At 38.3% G+C, this 22,619-nt stretch overlaps 1 protein-coding gene across 4 annotated transcripts in view; it reads right to left on the bottom strand.

The window, feature by feature from the left end:
* Positions 1-22,619, bottom strand: part of TMCC1 (transmembrane and coiled-coil domain family 1) — a 194,901-nt gene that overhangs the window by 159,690 nt on the left and 12,592 nt on the right. For 2 of the 4 annotated variants that reach the window (XM_028517818.2, XM_028517819.2), the window contains exon 2: positions 19,781-20,033. The exons of 1 other annotated variant lie outside the window; for it this stretch is intronic. The gene's annotated coding sequence lies outside the window, so the exon portion shown is untranslated. Of the gene's footprint in view, positions 1-19,780; positions 20,037-22,619 lie in introns of all 4 variants that reach the window. One more of the 4 variants, XM_036030763.1, reaches the window with a different exon arrangement.

Here is a 22,619-nt window from a genome sequence, read left to right as displayed (position 1 = left end):
TAAGTAAAAAATAAAATGGGTACTGCAAATATGAGGGGGAACACTTTGTAAAGTATATGACCATCGAACCACCATGCTGTACATCTGAAACCAATACAAAATAATATTAAATATAAATTGCAATTGAAAAAATATATTAAGTAAACAAAAAATCTAAAATAAAAAAACAAAATTCAACTATTATGGTGCTTACAAGAATCATACCTAAAAATAAAAAACATAGAAAAAGTCATACAAACACAAACTAAAGTTGCTCTAGCTATATTAATAGTACACAAAGTAGACTTTAATGCAAAAAGCATTAATAGAGGTATAATTCACAAGATAAAAATGTATACTTCATTAGAAAGATATAAAAATTTAAGATCCATATTCATATAATATAGCCTTCAAATATGTAAAACAAAACTTAGCAGAACTACAAGTGAAAAATATCCATTAGCAAAATGAGGAAATTACTATCAGTAGTTGATAGAACAAATGACTCAAAAAAGGGGCAAAAATAAAATACAGATATGAATAGTATGATTAACAAACTGGGCCTAAAAAGACATATGACAAGTACACAGTAATTGCAAAATAAATATTCTATCAAGCACAAAAAGATCATTTATAAAAACTGATCATATGCTGAGTCCTAGTTAAGTCTCACAAGTTATTCTCCGACCACAATGTGTATTCCTAAGGTTTAAAGAGAGTGGAGGGAATCACTCTCCCATTCCCCTACTTTCTCCTAACCCAACCTCTAGCTAGGCAATACAGCCAAGATGGAGCAACACAGTGGCTCCATCTAAAACCCTGAAGGAAGAAAAGCCTTCTCTCTGACTAAAGGATATACAGTCACAAGAGCATGGATGAATCCCACTGCAGTTAGGAATATTAACCAGAAATTTTGACAAATTGCAGGAGACTAAATATGGGCTAACATGAGAATGTGAAGTCCCTGGAGGATGCAATCACAAGAGTTCCCACCCTATTACAGGCTTTTCCTCCAGGAACCTCAAAGGGCTTTCTAATGTATGAGTGTATGCAGGTGGTGTTAGAATCTGGGAGAAATCAAAGAAAGCCCCTTGTTCCAGTCCTCACCCACCCCTGCGGAGTTTGAGACTGGAACAGCAGCCAAATGCCAATCAACCCAGAGCTACTTCCCCTCTGTCCCTATGGAATAAAAGGCTTAATTTTCAAGGAAAAATTCATCAAGGCCTGTACCTTGAGGACACAGGTAAAAAGCCTACTACAGCTAGAGGAAAGGAGACTGACATACCCAATCTTCACTATCTCTCTAAAGTAAAAATAACCTAATGCAGAGGAGGGAAGGACCTTTAAAAGGTCTTTAAAAATCTTGGCTAACAAAGGGCTTTAAAAAACCTATCCTAGACAATGCAGTTGGGTAAAAGAAAGAAGGGTAGAAGTTCCACCCCAGCAGTGAAGTGGAAAGTCTTGTGAAGGCTACACTTCAAGACCCAGATTCTAATACCTGCCTAAATCTGAAGCTTAACAGATCATCAGAGAACTCCCCTCATTCTTCACTACCATGCTAACAAGCTTTCAGCAAAACTAACAGTGGAATACAGCTGCAAGAGACAAGATTCACTCTGAGAAATAGCACAAAGGGAAAACCCAGAGCAATATTTTATATCCAGTAAAAATATCCTTCATGAGTGAAAAAGACTTCCCCAAACCAGGGGGCAGTGGGGGTGGAGAGGAGGAGAAGCAAGGAAGAAGAAAGAAGAAGGAGGAGAGAATTCAATGTCAACAAATCCACCCTATAAAATATTAAAGGAAGTTTTTCAGATATAAGGAATATGATACAGGTCAGAAGTTTGGATCTAAACAAAGAAATGAAGAATAAATAAAAGCAAAATAGAGTATTTTCTTTTTCATATTTTTAACTGCCCAGAAAGATGACTGTTTAAAGCAGTAACAATACATTGGGCATTTATAGCATATGTAGTGAAAAGTATAATGACAGTGACAGTGAAAGAATTAGGAACAGACAGACTATAATAAGATACATTCATTGCGTCTACTTACAACAAATACTCTCATCAAACTTAGAAAAAAATCCTTTAGGGTATAGTATTATAAGGTATAATATAGGGTATCTATGAAAAATACACAAAAAAAATCTAGAAAAATAGCCCTGGCTGGTGTGGCTCAGTGGATTGAGTGCCAGCCTGCAAACCAAAAGGTCACCGGTTCGATTCCCAGTCAGGACACATGCCTGGGTTGCAGGCCAGGTCCTCAGTAGTGGGCACACAAGATGCAACCATACACTGATATTTATCTCCCTCTCTTCCACCCTTCTCCTCTAAAAATAAATAAATAAATAAAATATTTTTAAAAATCTAGAAAATAATGCAGGTAAATACAACATGACCATGAATTTAGGACCAAATGAAGATACAGGTATAGGTCTCTCGATGTACATACATCCTGTATAACAGATATACAGAATGTGGATTACCCATCATTTAGCACCTACACAGAGTTTATATTAGATCCATCTGTACATACAGGGAAATAATTGAAATGTTTGAGACCTATGAATCCTATGCATATAATGCAAATATAGGAATAATTTCAGATTGTATACCACATTAGATTTTTTAATTTAACTTCATTTTCAGGAACCTAAAAATTAAATTCAGGCTTGACACTGGTAGTTTTACATTGTCTTCCCTGCCTCCCTCATCTTCTCTCACTCCTGAAGGGTATCTACAAGAAAGGTCCTGGATCATTCTATTTTGTTTCTAATAAAACTCACGGTCTTTTAAAAACCTGCAAGTTTTTATCTGCACCCCAAAAGTCCAGTCTAAGGAGAGAGCTAGTACAGCACTGAATCCTTTATTTTAGCTTCCTGACTTTGCTCAAGAACTACCAAGAATGAAAGCTCTTAACCTTCAAAATAGCTCCTTCTTTGATGTGACCTATAATCTAAAAACTAGACTCCTTTGTTAACTGTGAAGATATATCCTCTTTTCTCCTGGAAACAAAAATCAAATGATAGAGGAGGATGTGTATGAGGCTAGTTACTCAGCATATCTAGAGGATAGTCTATTTAAAAGCAAAGCTACAGAGGGAAGGGAAGTGGTGGCAGGTGGAATAGAGTAAACGAGGGATAAATTATGCAGCAAATGTGCAAATGATGTATTGTAGAACTGTACACTTCAAACTTACAGTTTTACTGACCAATGTAGCACCAATAAATTCAACAAAAACAAATAAATAAACAAAGCAAGCTGGAAGGCTCCTGGTCAAGACGGCAGAGTAGGGAAATGCAGTACTGGCACCCTCCCAGGACCACATCAAAGTTATAACTAAACTACAGAACAACCATCATTGAGAACCACATGAAATCTGACCAAGCAGAAGTCCTATAACTAAGGATATACAAAAGAAGCCATGACAAGAATGATGGGGGGGGGGGGGGGTTAGAAATGCAAAACAGGATGATCCCATACACATCCATGGTGGTTAAAAAATGGGAGGGACCTTGGCTTCAGAGGACGACCATGAGGAGTGAGGGGGCCCAGCCCTACATTAGGACTGAAGACTTCCAGCACACCCCAGTCCAGAGTTCTGTGCAAGGTAGATGAGTCCCTATAACGTATGGCAGTGAAAATCAGTGGGGATTGAGGTTGAGACAGAGAGCTTCTAGAGTCCCAGGTGTTTCTCTTAAAGGGCCCATGGAGAAATTTATTCAATGGACTTACTCATTCTGACCCTTGCTCCAGCACTGGGGCAGCAACTTGAAAGGCAACAGAGACATACAGGAGACACTGAATTTGTCTGGCTTTAGGGCAAAGGCTGGAGGTGCAACTTTCTCCCAAAAAAAGAAATGGTGGCAGAAAATGTTCCTTTACTGAGCCCTGCCCCTGCAGGCTCAGATAGGTGCCAAATCTGAGAATCCATCAATCTACTACCTTTTGCTCCACTGTTGTAATCCTGAGACCCCACCCAATCCAACTTTCAAGCCCACTCAAAACAGCTTCCAGTGACTTTTCCATACAAGTGGCCTTTTCTTCTTCAGACTATCCTAATATATCACAAAGATTCACAAACCCCAAATGAGAAAAGCATTTAGTGTAGGTAGGCCAAAGACCTCTTGCTAAATGGCCCCAGGCCCAGCACTAGTGGCAGTGGGTTCTGTTTGCAGCTTGGCCTCTCCCAGGCACCTCCAAGCCCAGAACAAGTAGCAGTCATTTGCAGATCACCACTATGTAGTTTAAGCCAGATCACAGGCAGCAGCTGACATTGGCTTCCACATTCTGTGAGGCCCTAGAGGCAGCAACCTTGCAGCCAGCCAGGCCATATCAAAGCACAAGCCCAGTGCAAGTAGCAGCCATCTCACACTGCTTTATAGCTCACAAAGGGTTGCCCTGAGCAGAACACAGGTAGGGGCTGACCTTGGCCTGTATCATCAAGGAAACCCCAGAGCCTGCATACCTAGTGGATAGCTACAGACCACATGGGAGCACCACCACCCTGCTCCTGCACAGCTGATCCTCCATGGAGGACAGAGGTTGGTAGTCAATAGTCATAATCAGTCCTTGTAGCTGACTGGCCTGGATAAATCCCTCCCATTGACCTGACAACAGCAATCACAGCTCAACTACAAGAGAAGAGTGTACTCAGCCCAGAAGAAGGGCACACCTCAAGTACCCAGCTTGGGTGATAGGGGAGGCTGTGCCACTGTAGTACAGCTACTATACTAGGCCATATAACCAAGACAGGAGTCACAGCAGCTCTACTTAATACATACAAACAAATACAAAGAGGCTGCCAAAATGAAGAAACAAAGATACATGGCCTAAATGAAAGAACAGATCAAAACTCCAAAAATGGAACTAAACAAAATGGAGATAAGCAGTCTATCAGATGCAGAGTTCAAAACATTGGTTATAAGGATGTTCATGGAACTCAGTGAAGACCTCAACACATAAAAAAGATCCAGTCAGAAATGAAGGATACACTAATTGAAATGAACAATTTACAGGGAAACAACAGTAGAGTGGATGAAGCCAAGAATCAAATCAATGATTTGGAACATAAGGAAGCAAAAAACAACCAGTCAGAACAAGAAGAAGAAAAAAGAATTTTAAAAAATGAGGATAGTGTAAGCAGCCTCTGGGACAACTTCAAGCATTTCAGCTTTGCACGGGTGCCAGCAGGAGAACAGAAGGAGCAAGAAATTGGAAATCTATTTGAAAAAAATAATGAAAGAAACTTCCCTAATTTGATGAAGGATATAGACATTCAAATACATGAAGCACAGAGTCCCAAACAAAATCTAGACACATCATAATTAAAATGCAAAAGGTTAAAGATAAAAGAGAGAATCTTAAAAACATCAAGAGAAAAGCAGTTAGTTACCTACAGGGGAGTTCCCATAAGACTGAAGGCTGATTTCTCAACAGAAACTTTGCAGGCCAGAGAAGAGTGGCAAGAAATACTCAAAGTGATAAAAAGCAAGGATCTACCAAAATTACTCTACCCAGCAAAGTTGTCATTTAGAATCAAAGGACAAATAAAGAGTTGTCCAGACAAGAAAAAGCTAAAAGAGTTTATCACCACCAAACCAGTACTATATGCAATGTTGAAGGAGGGTCTTCTTTAAGAAGAAAAAGAGATAAAAAAATACAAACAATAAAAAGGCAATAAATACATATCTACCTACAGTTGAATTGAAAAAAAAAAAAAAAACCAAAATACACTAACAAGCAGAACAGAAACAGACTCATAGATACAGAAAACATTTGACAGTTGCCAGATGGGAGAGGGATCAGGAAGATGAGTGAAAAAGGTGAAGAGATTAAGTAGTACAACTGGTTGTTAGGGAATGGGTATGGGAATGTGAAATGCAGCAAATACTCTCATCAAACTTAGAAAAAAACCCTTTAGGGTATAGTATTATAGGGTATAATGTAGGGACAACATAGGATATAATATAGTCAATGGTATTCTGGTAGCTATGTGTGGTGTCAGATGGGTGCAGGATTTATTGGGATGATTATTACTTGGTGGGTTATGTGGTATCTGGTCACTGGGGTATATACCTGAAACTAGTATATTATTGTATGTCGACTGTAACTGAAAAATAAAAAGTGATGAAAGACAAATACCATATGATCTCATAAGAAGAATCTAATGAACAAAATAAACTAATGAGCAAAAGAGAACCAGAGGCATAGAATCATGGAACAGACTGACAGCTATAAGAGGCGCGGGTGGAGGCAAAGACTTATTGAAAGAAGGTGAAGGGATTAGTCAAAGAACACATATGAAGGACCCATGGACATGGACAACAGTATGGGGATTGACTATGGGAGTGGAGGGCAGGTCGGGGGGAGGGGGTTAAAGGGGGAAAAATTGGGACAACTGTAATAGCATAAATATATTTTAAAAAAGAAACAGGGAAATGATTATTAAATAAACTTACCATGATTAAAAAAGAGAAAGAGAGTTGGGGATACCAAGAAACTATCTAGAAAAAAAAAAGCTGAATCTATATCTTACACATTACATAGGATAAATTATAAATGGATCAAATATTTAAATGTGGTGGGAAAATATCTTAAAACTGTTAGAATAGAATTACTTTATTATCACAAAGTGAAGAGGCCTTTTAAGCAATGACATATATTTACTTTAAATTACATATAAATATGTGCATATAATTTAAATTATATACACACACATACATGGTGTGTCCATGTGCGTGCATATATCAGGGCAAAAATCACCATAAGCAAAGTCAAAAGACAAATTAATAAGAACTAATCTGCACTTCATTTTACAAAGGGCTAACCTCCTTAATGGACAAAAAGCCACAAGTCAATAAGAAAAAGTCACACCAGTCAACAAAAACATACAAAGAAAAAAGAAAGAAGAAATCACCAATGGAGCCTAATTATAAACAAATTTACAGGAAGCAGGGAGAGTCAGTAAACTGAAGGTACAGCTAATACTAATATGAAACTACTGTTCTTTATAGACTGAGAGACCATATTCCAGGATTACAACATGATCCTTCCAACTGTCCTCACCTATGCACAAGTCTCTTCCCCCTCCAATTCATTCTACCTATGAATTGGCAGGCAGGGGGATGGGGGTAATAACGTACCTCTCCAAATCCATCCTTTTACATCTTAAACTGACCTTAATTAAAACTAAGCTCAAAACATCAAGAGAAAGATAGGTTAGTCTCATCAATGCAGAAACGTACAATATAAGATTAATTTATCTCCATGCTTTCCATTCATGTTATTTTTCAACCTGTAATGTTACCCCTTTTTTCCAACATTTATCCAAATAGAGGTCAAAGACCAAGTTCACCTCTAACCATTTCAGCACTCACCTATTGTCTCCCTTCTCTGAATTTCCATAATACAAATTAAGTGACCTTCAAAAGTTAGATGTTTTCCTCTATGTTGGAAAGGAAGCTTCTTTTTTTTCATATACAGTTTTCTCCTTTTTACTCCCAATCCAGTCCCCCCTCCCACCCTCCCCACTTCCCTCCCATTACCACCCTCCCCTTAGCTTATGACCATGAGTCCTTTAGGTTTGTTCCTGTGAACCCTTCCCACTGTCCCCTTAAATTCCCTCTTCTCTCCCTTCCCATCACCGTCAGCCTGTCCTCTATTTCAGTGACTTTGGTTATATTTTGCTTGTTTCTTTGTTTTGTTATTTAGGTTCCTGTTAAAGGTGAGATCATATGGTATTTGTCTTTTACTGACTGGCTTGTTTTGCTAAGCATAATGTTTTCCAGCTCCATCCATGCTGTTGCAAAGGGTAGGAGCTCCTTCGGAAAGGAAGCTTCTTGAAGAGAGGTGTCATATCAAAGTTCATAACAATCATGAGCACACAGACTCAAATGGCCACATGGTGAAAGAGCATCAGCAAATACTGTAAGAACAGGCCTGCATTCCAGCTCTGTTGCTTACAGGCGCACAGATGTTTAAATAAAGTTATTTGACCTCTCTGAGCCTCAGGCTTTCACTCATGGAATGAGGGACATGATATCGAAATAATAATTACGTTCCTGAATTGGCCACATGATTAAGAATTGTGTTGGGAGGAAGGTGAAGGAAGGAGTAGAAGCCACACTAACTTCAATCCAGGACCAATCTAGAAATACAACTAGAAGGTAGAGAAATTACCCACAACAAACAACTGAACAAGAGCAAGAGAGAAGCCTCAAAACCTTGTACACAGAGAAGAATCAGCTTCAACACAACTTGTCCACACCTGCACAACAGAATACAAGACACAGTGGATGGAGTGATACTCAGTTAACCAGCTGGAGGGAAAGACCCACCAAAGAAAGATCCAACAACAATCAAAACCCAAAGATATACAGAGAGCCAACATAAACGACAGCCCAAGACCAGTGAGCTCAGGAGATTAACGAGACTGCGCCACTGAATCTCACAGGTATTCTACCACAGAAGTTCACACCATAAACCCAAGGAGTCAGAACAGATCAATGTAAGAAGCAGAGTCTAACAAGAAGAGTCTCACAAACAATGGGAAGACAAAGAAACAATCCCCAAATGAAGGAAAGGAGGAAGCCTCAGAAAGAATGCTAAATGAAACAGAGGCAAGTCAACTGTAAGATAGTGAGTTCAAAGTAATGGTTATCAGGAAGTTCAATGAGCTCACAGGGAATTACCAAAAACTACAGGGAAACTACAATGAACTCACTGGAAACTATATCAACATAAGGAAATAGAAACTATCAACAAGACCAAGAGAAAATGAAGAATACAATTTCTGAACTGAAGAACACTGAAGGAATCAAAAGCAGGCTCAATGAAACAGATGACTGGATCAGTGAGCTGGAGGACAAGGTAGAAAAAATAACCAGAAAGAGCAAGAAAAGGAAAAGAGGCTCAGAAAGAACGAAGAGGGATTAAGAGAAATGCAGGACAACATAAAATGTAATAATATCCGCATAATAGGGATACCAGAAGGAGAAGAAAAAGGGGAAAGGATAGAAAACCTGTTTGAAAAAGTAATGATAGAAAACTTTCCTAATTGCTAAGAGAAAAAGTCACACAAATCCAGGAAACACAGAGAGTCCTAATCAAGAGGAACCCAAAGAGGTCCACTTCAAGACACACCATAATTAAAATGGCAAAATTCCAAGACAAAAAGAGAATCTTAAAGGCAGCAAGGAAGAAACAGGAAGTAACATACAAGGGAGCCCCAATAAGGTTAGCAGCTGACTTCTCAATGGAAATGCTCCAAGCCAGAAGAGAGTGGCAAGAAATATTCCAAATAATGAGAACTAGAGGCCTGCAATCAAGGCTACTTTACCCAGCAAGGCTCTCAATCAAGATAGAAGGCCAAATAAGGAGCTTCCCAGACAAAAGAGGTCTAAAAGAATATACCTCCACCAAACCAGCTCTGCAAGAGATGCTAAAGGGGCTGTTTTAAGGCAAGGAAGGAAAAGAGAGAGAGAGGAGCACAGGTATGAAAAAATGGCAATGAATAAGTATCTATCAATAATAACCTTACATGTAGATGGATTAAATGCTCCAATCAAAAGAACAGAATAGCTGAATGGATAAGAAAGCATGACCCACATATATGCTGCCTATAGGAGACCCACCTCAGAACAAAAGACCTATGCAGACTACAAGTGAAGGGCTGGAAACAAATTCTCCAAGCAAATGGACAGGAAAAAAAAAAAGCCAGGGTAGCAATACTGATACCAGACAAAAGAGGCTTCAAAAAAGGGGCCATAAAGACAGACCCAGGAGATCACTTCATAAACTCAAGGGAAGAATCCACCAAGATGACATAAACATTGTAAATATATATGCACCCAACACAGGAGCACCCAAATACATAAAGAAAATCTTGAAGGACTTCAAGAAAAATATTGACAGCAATACAATTATAGTAGGGGATTTTAACACCCCACTGTAAAAAATGGACAGATCTTCCAAACAATACATCAACAAAGATAATGTGGCGCTGAACATGCCCTAGATGAAATGGACTTAACTGACTCATATAGAGCCTTTCATCCCAAAGAAGCTAAATACACATCCTTTTCAAATGCACATGGAACATTTTCAAAGACAGATCACATGATAGGACACAAAACAAGACTCAACAAATTCAAGAAAACTGAAATCATATCAAGCATTTTCTCCAACCACAAGGGACTGAAACTAGAAACTAGCCCCAAGAAAAAAAACCCAAACACTCAAAATCATGGAGATTGAATAGTATGCTATTAAACAATGAATAGGTCAAGAATGAGATTAGGAAAGAAATAAAAAAGTTTCTGGAAAGAAACAAAAGTGAACTTACAACCACCCAAAACTTATGGGACACAATGAAGGCAGTCCTGAGGGGGAAGTTCATAGTAATATAGGCCTACCTAAAAAAGACAGAAACGTTTCAAATAAACAACCTAACCCTACGCCTACAAAAACTCGAGGAACAACAACAAAGACAGCTTAGAGCAAGTAGAAGGAAGGAAATAACCAAGATCAGGGCAAAATTAAAAGACATAGAGACTAAAAGAACAATGAATCCAGGAGCTGGTTCTTTGAAAAGATAAACAAAATTGACAAGCCTTTAAGCAGACTCATCAAGAAAAAAAGAGAGAGGACCCAAATAAATAAAATCATAAATAAAAGAGGAGAAATTACAACTGACACCACAGAAATACAAAGAATTGTAAGAAATTACTACAAAGAACTGTATGCCAAGAAATTTGAAAACCTAGATGAAATGGACAAATTTCTAGAAAAATATAATCTTCCAAAACTCAATGAAGAAGAAGCAGAAAGCCTGAACAGACCAATAACAGCAGACGAAATTGAAGCAGTAATCAAAAAACTCCCGAGACACAAAAGCCCTGGACCAGACAGTTTCACAGGAGAATTTGACAAAGTATTTAAGGAAGAGCTAACCCCTATCCTTCACAGATTATTCCAAAAAATCCAAAATGATGGAAGACTCCCAAACTCTTTTTATGAAGGCAGCATCATCCTAATCCCAAAACCAGATAAAGACACAAGAAAGAAAGAAACCTTCAGGCCAACATTGCTGATGAACCTAGACATTAAAATCCTCAACAAAATATTGGCAAACCAAATTCAGCAATATGTTAAAAAGATCATACACCATGACCAAGTGGGATTCATTCCAGTGATGCAAGGATGGTACAATACTCACAAATCAATAAACATAATGCATCACATAAACAAAAGCAAAGACAAAAATCGCATGATCATATCAATAGATTCGAAAAAAGCATTTGATAAGGTACGGCACCTATTTATGATAAAAACACTCAGCAAAGTGGGAATAAAGGGAGCATTCCTCAATATAATAAAGGCCATATATGAGAGACCTATAGTCAACAACATACTCAATGGGCAAAAACTAAAATCTTTTCCACTAAGATCAGGAACAAGACAAGGCTGTCCACTTTCACCACTTCTATTCAACATAGTATTGGAAGTTTAGCCACAGCAATCAGACAAGAAAAGGAAACAAAAGGTATCCAAATCTGAAAGGAGGAAACAAAGCTGGCATTGTTTGCAGATGAGATGATAGTGTACACAGAAAATCCTATAGGCTTTGCCAAAAAACTGCTCGACCTAATAAATGAATTTGGTAAAACAGCAGGACACAAAGTCAATATCCAGAAACCAAAAGCAATTTTGTACACCAACAATGAAACATCAGAAGTAGAAATCAGGAAAAAAAATCCCATTTGATATAGCAACAAGAAAAGTAAAATACCTAGGAATAAACCTAACCAAGGAGGTAAAAGACCTGTACTCGGAAAATTATACAACACTGAAGAAAGAAATCAAGGAAGACACAAATAGATGAAAACATATACCATGTTCACGGATCGGATGAATTAACATCATCAAAATGTCCATACTACCCAAAGCAATTTACAAATTGAATGCAATCCCTATTAAGGTACCAATGACATATTTCACAGATATGGAACAAACACTTCAAAAATTTATATGGAACCATAAACGACCCGGAATAGCTGCAGCAATTTTGAGAAGAAGAGCAAAGTAGGAGGGATCACAACACCTGATACCAAACTGTATTACAAGACCACTGTAATCAAAACAGCTTGGCACTGGCATAAAAACAGACAGACAGACCAATGGAACAGAACAGAGAACCCAGAAATAAACCCAAGTCTCTATGGTCAATTAATTTTCCACAAAGGTGGCAGCAACATAAAATGGAGTAAAAATAGCCTCTTCAACAAATGGTGTTGGGAGATCTAGACAGCCACATGCAAAAAAAAAAAAAAAAAAAGAAAACTTGAGCACCAACTTATACCATATACAAAAATAAATTCATGGTGGATAAAAGACTTAAATATAAGTTGTGACACCATAAAAGTCCTAGAGGAGAACATAGGCAAGAAAATCTCAGCTATTTCATGCAGCAGTATTTTCACTGCTATGTCCCCTAGAGCAAGGGACATAAAGGAAAGAATAAACACATGGGACTTCATCAAAATAAAAACCTTCTGCATAGCTAAAGAAAAGAGTATTAAAATAAAAAGAGAACCAACTGTATGAGAAAACATATTTGCCAATGATACCACAGACAAGGTTAATCTTCAAAATATATAAAGAACTCACACGACTCAACTCCAAGACAAGCAACCCAATTAAAAAATGGGCAAAGGACTTGAACAGACACTTCTCCAAGAAGGACATACAGAGGGTCCAGAGACACATGAAAAGATGCTCAGTATCTCTAGCTGTCAGAGAGATGCAAATTAAAACCACAATGAGATACCACTTCACACTGGTCAGAATGGTCATCATAAACAAAGCAACAAACAAGTGTTGCAGAGGTTGTGGGGAAAAGGGAACCCTAGTGCACTGTTGGTGGTATTGCAGACTGGTGCAGCCACTGTGGAAAACAGTATGGAATTTCCTCAGAAAACTAAAAATGGATCTGCCTTTTGACCCAGCAATTCCACTGCTAGAATTATATCCTAAGAACCCTGAAACACCAACCCAAAAGAACCTATTCACCCGAATGTTCACAGCAGCACAATTTACAATAGCCAAGTGCTGGAAGCAACCTAGGTGTCCATCAGTAAATGAATGGATCAAAAAACTACAGTACATTTACACAATGGAATTCTATACAGCAGAAAGAAAGAAGGAGCTCCTACCCTTTGCAACAGCATGGATGGAACTAGAAAGCATTACGTTAAGTGAAATAAGCCAAGTGGTGAAACACAAATACCATATGTATCTCACCTTTAACAGGAACCTAATCAATAAAACAAACAAACAAGCAAAATACAACCAAAGACACAGAAATTGAGAACAGGCTAATAGTGACCAGAGGGGAGACAGGAGGGAATTTCAGGGGAAAAGGGTGAAGGGTTTGCAGGAACAAGTATAAAGGACACATGGACCATAATGGGGGTGGGGGGGATGGGAGGGATGTGGGGAGGGCTGGGGGTTTGGGCTGGGGTGGGGGGAAAGGCAGAAAACTGTACTTGAATGACAATTAAAATTTAAAAAATCAGTAGAAATAAGCACACAGCTGGCATTCAACAAATACTTAGTAACTCAATTGCAGGTCTGAATACGTATCCTTGATTTGTGGCCTTCTAATCCTCCTTTGCCTCCGCATTGCCATATACCAGAAAAAATATACATTATTTTGTTTCTCACTTTACTAGCAAATATTAGACCATTTAGAAAAATTTGGGGACCAGTAAATATTGACATCAATCTTAAATTTAAGTTGATTTTACTTTTTAAATGGCCAAGTCTATCATCTCATTTCAGGACCACAAGAAACAAAAGGCTAATTACTAAAACCGTGGAAAAGAAACAGTTATTTTTGTAAAGTACAAGAGAAAAAGGCAATTGTTACTTTAAAATATTTGAAAGGCAATGCAAATCTGTCTAGCTACAAAAAGATATTAAGCAAACTCTAAATAAAATCAGATTAGAAATGTGACAATCCTAATATTATACTTCTTCAATATGCTTACATTCATTGTCAAAACATGACATATTTTAAAACATGAGGAAAATACATGAACATTTTGAAAAAGTTTGGTTAACCAGCCAGTTTTTTCTAAACCTGCTCAAGTAAACATTTTTTAAAAAAAACTACAGCTTAACTACTTTTCCAAACCTGAACTATACTGCATATTATGCCATTTAGGGATATACATGACTGGAAAATGATCAGTCATTTCATGAAGCTCCCACTTCATAGTCTTTGGGTAGGTGCTAAGAAATGTGCTCACTGATCAGTATCTAGCGGCAAACTAGTTCAAACAGAAAAATCTAAGGTAACTCTACCAGAGTAAAGAAAGAACACATGGCCAAGCAAATAACTGAAGCCAGAGAGTGGGTTATTTCACAACACTTGCCCTTCAGCCTATCCAGTGACTATGTATTTCTTTTCAAGAAATTGATTTCAAGGCCATACTGGAACTAAATTTTAAAAAAAGAGGGTGAGGGGGCTGAGAATGAACTAAGTCACTGAATCAGAGCTAGAAGGGATTCTAATCATTTTAAAGATGACAAATGAGGTTCTAATTAGGTCACACAGGTAGCTGATAGCAGAGGCTAGAACTGAAGCTTCTAATTCCTAAAAAAGCAACAGATATTTACTGAGTGCTAGATGCTATGTCAGGCAAGTGCCCACTCTTGTGTCCCACGATATTTCCCATAGATGCTCAACATTTAAAACTTAAATTTTCTCTAAGCAAATTTCTACACTAGGACAAGACAGTATCCACGGGTCTAACAAGCATGTTAAAATAAGCAGAGAAAAAAAATTTAAAGCAGGAAAGGATTTGGAATTCCCAACAATTTACCCTTCCTGTCCTGGCTATAAAAATGCACACGATGGCCCTGACTAGTGTGGCTCAACGGGTTAGGCACCGTCCCACTAATGGAAGGCTGCTGACTGGAGTCCTGGTCAGGACGTGCCTGGATTGTGGGCCAGGTACCCAGTTGGGGCGTGCAAGAGGCAACTGATCGATGTTTCTCTGGCACATGCATATTTCTCTCCCTTTCATTCTCCCTCCATTAAGAAGAACAAGACCAAAAGACATCTCTACCCAAATTTCATGACCCAATCATTTAAGAAAAATAAGCCTTATCCTGTTGGGAAAATGATCTGTTTTTGTCACATCACACTAAAGAATTAGCTCTGTCACAGGATTAAAGTACAGCCATCTGAGGACAAAAGTCTAGGCAGAAAAAGAAACAATACTGAAATTTGATAAAGACCACTCAGGAATATGGCATTTAGTTGTTTCAATGGCACCTTTCATCCACAGATCTCAAAACAAATGTTATTTACATTACCAAGAATCAAAACCACGGCCCAATAAAGAAACATATCAATGACCTAGAGGGAATTCAACACTGATGTTCTGAACTCAGCCCTCTGCTCTAAAAACAAGATCTGGTTTTATGTAATAGTAGTGGGGTATAATAAGATATATATTTGGTCTTTGTCCCTGGTTCCTTGTATGGAACTCCCAAAACCTTTAGAATTTCCTGAGGGATAAGTCTTTTGTTATCCGGAAAAATCCCTTTCAACCATACCTGAGTTTATGCTAATAAGGTGACTCTTGGTGGGCTCCAAGATAGCTCCAGAATGGGAGCTGGTTGCCAGAGGAACCAAGCACATGAGTAGAAGGTTAGAACTTTCATGCCCTGCCTCCAATGTGGGAAAGCCCAAGAGGCTGGAGACTGGGTTAATAGCAAACTCCAGTGATTTAACCAATCATTCCTAGTTCATAGAACCTCCACAAAAACCCCCAAAACAAAGGAGTTCAGAAAGCTTCTGGATGATGAGTACTTAAACTTCCCATACATTCCCTATGCATCTCCTACATTTAGCTGATTCTGAGTTGTATCCTTTATAATAAACCTGTAAACATTGGTAAAGTGGTTTTCCTTAGTTTTGTGAGTCATCTTAGAGAATTATCAAACCTGAGAAGGGGGTCATGAGAACCCCAAATTTATAGAGAAGCCAAAATTTGTTGTGAATTACAGGTGGCTCAGGGCTTGCAATGGGTATCTACAATGGGGGCAGTCTTGTGGAACTGAGCCCTTAAACTTGTAGGATCCAACACTAACTACAGGTAGAGTCAGAACTGAATTGAATTGTTTAGACACTCACTTGGTGTTACAGAAATGGACAATCGGTTGTGGTGTGAGAAAAAGAATACACACACCAGTAGTTAATTCCTAGTCTATATTTCCAAAGCTCGGAGATACAAATGGATTTGTTAATATAAACTCCCAATTTAACTTGCCCCACATGAAGACCCCCAAAATTAAAGCAATATTGCAAAACAGTACTAATAATAATTAGCATTCACTTATGCCACCTATGTACCATCTTTATGCCAGGTTCTAAGCTTAAGATAAATTATTTCCAGGGTATATAAGTCTAAAATGTAGATACTGCTCCTAACAGAAGATGTGAAAATTAAATTTCCCACGGCACACAAAAAGTGGCAAAGCTAAAGACGAAAACTAGTTTTAACACATATATTCCTACATTATAGTCAGCTTTATTTTTTATTATAAAATTATAAACTCTACAACAATCAGGATAATATGTCTTAAATTATGCCCTTGAAATACTTGCCTTAAGGGATGCTCTGTTGTGCCCTGGCCAGTGTGGCTCAGTTGGCTGGAGCATTGTTCTATAAAATGAAATGTGGTGGGTTTGATTCCCAGTCGGGGCACATGTCTAAGTTGTAGGTTCGGCCCTGGTTAGGGACATATACATATGAGAGGCAACCAAGAGATGTTCCTCTCTTATATCCATGTTTCTCTTCCTCCCTCTCCCTTTCTTTCCTTCTCTCTAAAATCAATAAGCATATCCTCAAGTGAGGATTAGGAGAAAAAAACAACAAAAAAAGATATGCCTTGTTGAAAAAAATAATAATATAAGACCTCTAAATTCTAATCTACTCCAGGGTTAACTAAAGTTCTTCAACCTCTTCTGTTTCAACTCACTCACTTGGTGATATCATCCAGATTCCTGGCTTTAAATACAATCTGTTTGACACCACCACCAAGAGGTAAACCTCTAGCAGATCCTTTCTTCTGAATTCCAAATTCATAACCCCAACTACCTACTCAACACCTCTACTAAGTCTAATAGGCATCTATAACACAGTATATCCAAAACTACGCTACTGTTCTTTCTCTCCACACTTGTTCCTCTATCAGGTTTCCCCATCTCAATAAACGACAGTGGCATTCTTCCAGAAACTCAAGCAAAAACCCTGGAGTTGTCCTTAACTCCTTCCTTTCTTTCCAAAACACATTCAATCTATCAGCAAAGCTAGCTGTCTTTACTTGAAAAATATATCCAGAATTGGACCATGTGTCACCGTATTCACTGCCACCCCTAATGAAAACTGTCATCTTCTCTCACCTGGATTACAGCAATAGCCTTCTAACTGCTTTTCCTGCTTTTGCCCTTGCCCAGTCCACCACCAGTCTATCCAACACTGCAGCCAGAGTAATGATAATGTCAAAATGGAAATCAGGTCGTATCGTATCACGGCCCAAAACCCTCCAAAGACTTTCCATTTCACTTTCCGTTTCACTCAGCTTAAGTCCTGAAAAGGAACAACAGGATCAGCAGCAATTGGGAGTTTATCAGAAATGAGCCCCACCTCAGGTCTACAAAATTACTGGTCTGAATTTTAACAAGAACATCTGAGGTTATTTACTGGCATATAAAAGTTTGAAAAGTATTTGCATAAGGCAACACAATAGAAGCACCCATCCTCCTCAATCCTTGCCATTCCTCAGGCAAGCTTCATGTCTCAGGACATTTGCACTTGCTATTTGCTATGGTTGGAATGCTCTTCTCTTATATCCTCTCACCTCTCAAGATTTTACTGAAAGGTTTCCTCATCTATGAGGCTGGCTGTGAGTACTTGGTCCCTACCTCAATATGCCCTATTCCTCTTTCCTACTTTTATTTGTCTCATTAGAAATTGTCATTATAGGTTAAAAAACTGAATGTATACTTATCTTGTTTAGTCTATCTCCCCATATGATATATAAAATAAGCTCTATGAAGGCAGAGATTTTTGTCAGTTTTCTTCCCCAGTACCGACTCAATTATTTTTAAATGCATAAAACAATAAACAAATAAGGTTTCTCTTCAAAACACTATCCAATAGACTGAGTAAAATGGGTTCTTACCATGCAAACTGATGTTTTCTCAGCATCACATTCAACAAATCTACTTTTTAAAATATACTGTGCCCTATTTAGGCACTGTAAACACTACTGTTCACCAATGATTAAGGATAGAAATTTAAAAATCTGATTCATGATGGGACTGTATCATAAAAGTTTTCAAAAATAAAAACTGAGTCTTTGAGTTAAGAGATATGCTTTACAGCTCTCCACAATGCAAAAACAATTCTTTATATCAGAGACTTCCAACCTTTTCCACCTCATGGCAAGCAAAAACTAATCACTAAAATTCTGTGGCACACCAAAAAAATATGTATTTTTTGCCAACCTGACAAAAAAAGGCATAATTTTGATTGATTTGAAAAAAAAAAAAGGAATTACCTACTCTTTTAGCTCCAAAGTTACTTTTTAAAAAAATCAGGTGCCTGGATTTGTATATAGTGATCTCTGACACCACATATTAACCAATCAGACACAACCTAATTATGCAACATGACCAATAAGATGCACATCTATTATATGACCTATATATTTATGGTTCAGACAGGGCATTCACACTGGACTACTGTTGTGCTGGCTGTTATCATTATTTTATCTGACAATCTAAGGGAACAGAGGTCAGCGTCCCTGACAAAATAGGTATTGCATGTTTTAAAAATTCTTGCAGCATACCAGTTGAATATTGCTGCTGTATAGCAACAAAATAGTCTTTTACACAAAGTTTTCTCATCTGATCCTCAACAATCCCTAGACGTCTTTGTCAAGCAAGTAACAAAAAGCCCATTTTAGAGGTGAGAAAATATACTTTAATTGTCAAAGCATGATAGCAATAATGTCAAAACTGAGACTGAAGTCTGTTATTTCTACAATATCATTTCTCCTCTTGCAAATAGTACTGAAACAGACTATAAAATCATAAAGCCATATATTATGCTGAAGATACTAAACTTACCCAAACCATTTAGTATCTATGCAGAATGAGAACAAACTCAGTTCAATAAAGTCACATCTCAACTCGAGGAATAAAACTTCAATTTTCTTCCTGTTACTTATTAAGTCTAACCCAGGGTCCAATGACATTTAGGAGGAATTTAAGAAATTAGTTGTTATAGCTCTGGCCAGTGTGGCTCGGTTGGCTGGGCATCATCCTGCAAACCAAAAGGTTGTGAGTTCAATTCTCAGCCAGGGCACATGCCTGTGTTGCAGGTTCAGTCCACTGATAGGGAACATGCGAGAGGCAACAGATAGATGTTCCTCTCTCGCCTTGTTGTTTCTCTCCCTCTCTTTCTCCCTCCCTTCCCCCGTCTCTAGAATCAATAAAAGAAAAAAAATATTTTTTAATTAGTTGTTATAATGTACATCAAGAAAGTTCTTACTAAGCTGTGACAATTGCTAGAAAAAAGAGAGAATAGAAAAGAAGATGGGGCAAGTGAATTGAGAACTGAACTCTACTGAGGAAAGAATCAAGGCTGTAACATTATTTTATTATTTCTCTCCATGCCTAAGTGATGCGATTTTGCAATAAAAGAAAAAAAACATACCTCCTCAAAATCCCAGCACAACAGCTTTCCTTTTCTTTGCATAGATGAGGATGAAAAGTTGTAATCCAAAATGTTTCCCAAGAAGTTATTTTTTAAAAAGACATAGAAATAGAAGATCCATATGAAAAGAGATCCAATGTGGGAGGATGGAGACTGTGTCTTCTAAATCTTGTTATCAAGAGCAGCTGTTCACCAAGTGTCAGCATCTGAAGAAAGTACTAACTGTGGTTATGTCTTCTCGAGATAGCAATACCTGCTGGGACAAAGGAGCAAGAGAAGGAAAAGAAATACTACTGAATACAAATGACTGGCTGGCAAACAATCACCAGTCATCAGTCTTGAAATTTTTCAAGTTGGTATTGGTGAACATTAACAGATTACATGGAGGTAAATACAAGTGGGCTGACCAACTGACAATGGGGTTATCAATGACAACAGCAGTGAAAGGTACACTTCAGCAGGTGATCCAGATCTCTGATTAATGTAAAGAAGCAGTATAGTAAAATATAAAAATCTATTTCATATTTTTATAGTAAGATGATAGTCATATCATATCATACAAACAAACACAAATATTAGGTAGTCTGCCAAATAGACCAAGCACTCTGGTGCCTTATAAAACACATACTGTGTAACTACTAATGAAGATGTCTATGTCAGCAGAATATATAGAATAACCATACAAAAATATAAATTGGGGTCTGGCAGAAAAACAAAGTTAATGTGGAAATGAAGGGACATCAAAGTTAATGTGATATATTGGGTGGCTTTGTGTACTCTTGTTAGATATCTTACAGATTTAGGAATGTTATACTTTGGGGCAAACAAGGCAATATTTCTTGATACCTGCCAAATCGATGCATTTCCACCAAACTGAAAATTATAGAATACAGGGTGGGGCAAAAGTAGGTTTACAGTTGTTCATATGTAAAGTACAATAATTAATAAGTAATAACACACACAAGAATAAACTGTTTGCCCTGGTGTGGCTCAGTAGATTGAGCACCAGCCTGTGAACCAAAATGTCACAGGTTTGATTCCCAGTCAGGGCACATGCCTAGGTCCCAGTTGGGGGCATGCAAGAGGCAACCGATCAATGTAACTCTCGCACATCAATGTTTCTCTCCCTCCACTCCCATCCCTCTAAAATAAATAAATAAAATCTTTAAAAATAAAAGACGATATTCATACAAAAAAAGAATAAACTGTTTTGCACAACACAACTGTAAAACTACTTTTGCCCAACACTGTATATAGTGGGCTGAAATGGAATACAATGATGGGGTTAACAGCAGATAAAACAATGCAGAAGAAAAGATTAGTGAAATGTAAAGACATAAGATTAGAAACTATACAAAATGAAACCTGGAATACAAGAAGTTGGAGAAAAAGAGCAGAGCATCACTGAGCTATGGGGCAAACTCAAAGAGCTAATAATACATGTGTAATTCGAATCTTGAGGGAAGGAAGACAGGATTTGGAAAAATAATATCCAAAAAATTTCCAACTTGATGAAAACTATAAACCCAAAATTCCAAGAAACTCAACAAACACAAGGGGCAGAAACCTGAAGAAAATTACAACTCTACCTAGGAGTCATCAAATTCAAATTGCTTAAAACCAGACATAAGGGAAAAAATATTAAAAGCAGCCAGAGGAATACAGAATGGAGAAAATAATTGCAAATCATGTATTTTATAAGTAATTATTATCCAGAATATGGAAGGAGTTCTACAATTCAATCACAAAAAAATGAACAACCCGCCCTGGTTGGCGTAGCTCAGTGGATTGAGCATGGGCTGCGAACCAAAGCATCGCAGGTTCGATTCCCAGTCAGGGCACATGCCTGGGTTGCAGGTCATGACCCCCAGCAACCACACACTGATGTGTGTGTGTGTGTGTGTGTGTGTGTGTGTGTGTCTCTCTCTCCCCCTCCCTCCCTCCCTTCCCTCTCTAAAAATAAATAAATAAAACCTTAAAACAAAACAAAACACTGAACTGAACATTTAAAAATAAAAAAAAGAAATAAAAAAAAAGAACCCAATTCAAAAAATGGGCAGAGGACTTCCAGGCAAGGTGGCAGCATAGATAAATGTTGTACCTGCTTCCTACCACTACCACATCAAAGTTACAACTAAACTACATATAACAACCATCATTCAGAACTCCTTGAAATCTGGCTGAATGGAAGTCCTACAACTAGGGAATTAAAACAGAAGCCACATCAACATTGGTAGGAGTGGCAGAAGTATGTGACATGCTGGTCCCACACCTAGGTGTGGAGGATGAAAACCAGGAGGGATATCTTGGCCATGGAGGTACCCCCTAAAAAGCAAGGAGTCCCATCCCCATACCAGGACCACCATCCTAAGATTCCAGTGCCAGGAAGAGAAGTCTCCATAACTTCTGGCTGAGGGAAATAAGAGGTTTCTGGAGTCCAAAGCAGCTCCTCTTAAAGGGCCTGGGCACAGACTTACTGAGACTCACTCCCTCTGAACTCCAGTGATGGGTATCAGCTAGAAAGGCACAAGGGAAATACAGGGAGGAACCGAATTGTCTTGCATAAGGTCAAGAGCTGGAGGGGCAGATTTCTCCCAGAGAGAAGTCCTGGCAGAGGACACTGTTCCTTTTCTGAGACCCTACCCCAACATCCCAGAGGGCAGGCACCGTATCTCGGTCTCCACCACCCTGGCTAACACTCTTAACCCCAAACTGGTGATTCCAAGAGGCTCTGCCAACTTTCAGGCCCACCCATGTCCTTTCCAGTCCTGGCTCATGCTTCAGATTTTCCTAAAATCTCTCAAACAGGCAGCAACTGGCCTCAGTGTACCTCATAACC

The sequence above is a fragment of the Phyllostomus discolor genome, chromosome 7 (assembly GCF_004126475.2).
Source record: "Phyllostomus discolor isolate MPI-MPIP mPhyDis1 chromosome 7, mPhyDis1.pri.v3, whole genome shotgun sequence".
NCBI lineage: Eukaryota > Metazoa > Chordata > Mammalia > Chiroptera > Phyllostomidae > Phyllostomus > Phyllostomus discolor.
This window is presented reverse-complemented; position numbering and strand designations above follow the sequence as displayed.